Source organism: Solanum tuberosum, unplaced genomic scaffold (assembly GCF_000226075.1).
Source record: "Solanum tuberosum cultivar DM 1-3 516 R44 unplaced genomic scaffold, SolTub_3.0 scf00414, whole genome shotgun sequence".
Classification (NCBI taxonomy): domain Eukaryota; kingdom Viridiplantae; phylum Streptophyta; class Magnoliopsida; order Solanales; family Solanaceae; genus Solanum; species Solanum tuberosum.
This window is the reverse complement of record NW_006239332.1, coordinates 516,794-521,064: the sequence shown is the minus strand read 5'-3', so window position 1 is coordinate 521,064 and position 4,271 is coordinate 516,794.

Genomic DNA, 4,271 nt, shown 5'->3' with positions numbered 1-4,271 from the left:
CTATCATTGGCGTTGCGTTCAGCTCACTCAAGTTCCCTCTTCTTCATCAAATCCATCACTTCTTCTTCTTCTTCTTCCTCCATTAACCAACACCTCCTCTTCGTCCTTTCGAACCCAAATTGGCGAAAACACCCTTCTCTCAACACCCTTATTCCTTCTTTATCCCCTTCTCATTTCTCTTATTTCCTATCGCAAAACTCAAATCTCAACCCCCATATTGTAATCTCCTTCTTCGATTATTTATCTACCTGAAATACCCCTTTATTCAAACCCAATCCTCAATCTTACGTACCCCTTTTACGCATTTTGATTTCCAATAACCTCTTCCGGGTTGCTGAAAGAACCCGACTTTCCATGATTAAATCTTGCAAAACTCGGGATGATGTTGTTTTCGTGATGGGTTTTGTTCGGGAGATGAGGTGCAGGTTTAAAGTTGATGTTTGGGGTTTGGGGTTATAACAAGTTGTTGATGTGCTTATCAAGGTTTGTTATGATTGATGATATGAAATGTGTGTATGATGAGATGTTTAGTGATATGATTATGCCTGATATTGGGTGATAGGAACGGGACCTTTAGATTTGGGTCTTTTAATTAGGATATATCTTAGAGGAAATTGGGTGGATATTGGGTTATGGGGCGGATAGTTGGTTTATGGGTTAAAAAAAATGGTCAAACGTGTAGTTCATTAGGATTAAGACACGTGTAAAAAATGAGGGGTCCGTTAGTGAGAGGGGCATATGTGTACCTATAATTGGACGGCAAGGGTTTATGTAGATGCAAAGTATAACGGAGGGTATAGACGTACCATTTATTAAAGTTCGGGGGTAAATCCGTCCTTTTTCCATATATTTATTAAATGAGATTCTAGTAAGGCAATTTCAAAGACTCGTTTTATACTATTGCTTGAGAGAAAATCTAATTTAAGACACTTGCATGGGGTTGCTCAATGGAATTTAAAATGATAATTCACATAAAAAAAATAGATTCTCGAACAATAAATTGTTACCTAATTAATTATCCAAAGAAATCTAAAAGATATAAGATTTTACAGTCCAAATCAATAAAATTCAAGAATTGTTGAATCTGACAATGCAGAATTCATTAAGAAAGGTAAAGTTAATGGGAGTGTTGAATGATAAAGTACGAAAATAAATGAGGTAATGATAAATACTCTATAACTCATAAATATGCTTACGTTCATGGCAATTACAAATATGTTTCTGCTATCAAAAACACTTTAATATACTAAACATTATTTGGATGAAACACTTTTGAAAGAGATTAACTCACGAACCAGGGCATATTATTAAAAAAAATCTCAATTATAAATTATTATTTTTTGGCTATTTTAAATGATTATGTGACTTATCTAGAGTTAGGTTTTGTTAATTGATCAATTAAAGACATGATTTGTCATTTTTACAAGCCACAATTGTATCCCGAATGAAAGTCAAGTAGGACAAACACCCTCTATCGAGCTCTAATGAAGGAGATAATCTTGCTAGGGTAAGAACCACTAGCACCTGTCCACTCAACTCTCGAACACCCGGCATCACTGAGGTCACAGTTTTAGCATAAGAATCAAGAATAACATGATGCGGAGAAAGTCATCCATACCCAAGATCAATACACTTGATCCACCACTAAGGATTCACCTATGGGTGTAGAAACATGAATAGGGGAATGCATGCAATCAGACATCATATCAAACCCAATAGCAAAATAGGTGCATATATGAGAAAGTAGATCCCGAATCAAATAATACAGACACAGGTCGATAGCAAACTGGGATGATACATGTGATCACAACATCAGAAGTCTCAGCTTGGAAGAGCATAACATTGGCCATCTCGGTCGCCTATAGTCCGAGTAGAACCTCTACCTCCATCCTACGGAGCTGGAGTACCCCTACCAGTAGTCCTGCCACCTCTATCGGAGTGAACTCTGCCTTGACCCCTTGTCGGAGACACTGAATTCCTAGCTGGAGCAGATTAATAAGAACGTTGAGATCCTAAAAGAGTCTATAGAGGGAACTGTTGCATCATATGACCTGGATCCCCACAAGTAAAGCAAAATCTCGGCACAGATAACTGATGTTACAAACTAGATGAACTAATGAATAAGAACGCTGAGATCCCGAAGGAGTCTGTAGAGGGAACTGTTGCATCATATGACCTGGATCCCTACAAGTAAAGAAAGATCTAGGTATAGATAACTGTTGTTGCGAACTAGATGAACTACCATGGCCACCTCGGCCATAACCATAAGATCATCGGGCTGAATGCCCACTCTCAGTTGTTGGCATAAAAGCATGAACTGGTCCCCGACACTAAAAATAACTACTACCTCTATGCGAACCTCTGCCTCCAGATGAGGCACTAGAAAACTAACCAAAAGAACGGGTCCTCTTAGGCTCCCTAAGCTCCTCTAAAACCATTAACTCTGCCTCATTCGTGGTTCTCACAATGGACTAGAAGAAAGCCCATCTCTGGCTACCCTAAACACTAGGATCTAACGGAATAAGAAAACACTCTCACAAATCTGTGAACTCTCGTTGCCTTATCCGGAACAATAGTCAAAGTATGCCTAGAAAGCTCATAGAAATATGTCTCATACTCGGTCACAGACAAAATGCCTTGAGTCAAGCTCTCAAACCTTAGAAAACTTCCATCTGTCATGATACAAGGAATGAAGCGGTCCTTGAAAGCACTAGAAAACACATCTCACTCTGCCGGAGGAGATCGAATTAGTCTAGACTTCATAAAAGTCCCCCACCACTCTCTAAAGCGGCCATAAATCTGGAGTGCAACAAAATGGACACCACGAGCATCCACCATACCCACAACCTCAAGCATCTCATGGCACAACGTCTAGAACTTATGAGCATCTTTACTCTTACCACTCTAAAACTAAGTGGTTTCATCTTCTGAAACCTCTCATAACATTGTTGATGAGCCGCTATCAGAATAACCTTGAGAGCAATTTGTACATTAACAACCGGCGCAGGAACCACTTATGGTTGGCCCAACTGAACCTGAATACCCAGAGTCTACTGCTAACCTGGAGTCTGTGCCCCTACCCTCATCTGAGCACCCTGTGGCGTACCTATCGCACTACCCAAGAGAGAGGTTCTCTAACACCCTTAGTATCCTCAACAAAGTCTCCTGAAACAAAGGAGCTCCAAAGTCGGGAAGAAAATAGTCCTCAGCAACCTCAACTTGTGGCTCAAGAGAAGCCTCTCTAGCTCTACCTTTGGCTGGTGCCGCTCCTCAGGCATGACCTCTATCCAGTTCCACTCCACGAGCACGACCTCTAGCTCGGGCTCTACCTCTACCCCTAGCTGGGGCCTCAACAACAAGCTCGGGGACTCCCTCCCCTCTACCACTAGAAACAGAAGTTCTAGTCTTCGGCATTTGCCAAAACAACACGTGGAAACTCAGCACTAGAAAAGGTAACCACGCACGATAAGAAAGGATAAAATAAAAAGGAAGTTTCCTAACAATCTTTGGAGCCTTTTGAAGATAAATACATATGTCTCTGTACCGATGGTAAAACCTACTTAGACTTGGCTTATACACACATGAGACCTATGAACCTGGGGCTCTGATACCATTTTGTCACGATCCAAAAATGGACGTGATGACACTTGTCTATTTCTAAGGCTGGCAAGGGGACGGGGACGGGGACTGGGGAACGGGACGGGACGGGGGATGGGGCTGGGGGGATTTTGCCGGGACCGGGATTAGGGGGACAAAAATAAGTACCATCCCGTCCCACGATATATACGGGATGGGACGGGTTTTGGGGGGACGGGACGGGACGGGGGATTTTTTATTTTTTATATACTTATTTATTTGTATTGAAATTATATGTTATTGAATAACATTTTTAGTTTATTTGATTTTTTTTCAATAACATTTTTAGCTAATAAATAATGCTTAAGTTTTCAAATTTCAAAATTCAAAATTCAAATTTCAATTTCAAACTTCAAATTTCAAACTTCAAATTTCAAATTTCAAATTTCAAATTTCAAATTTCAAATTTCAAATTTCAAATTTCAAATTTCAAATTTCAAATTTCAAATTTCAAATTTCAAATTTCAAATTTCAAATTTCAAATTTCAAATTTCAAATTTCAAATTTCAAATTTCAAATTTCAAATTTCAAATTTCAAATTTCAAATTTCAAATTTCAAATTTCAAATTTCAAATTTCAAATTTCAAATTTCAAATTTCAAATTTCAAATTTCAAATTTCAAATTTGAGAAGTTC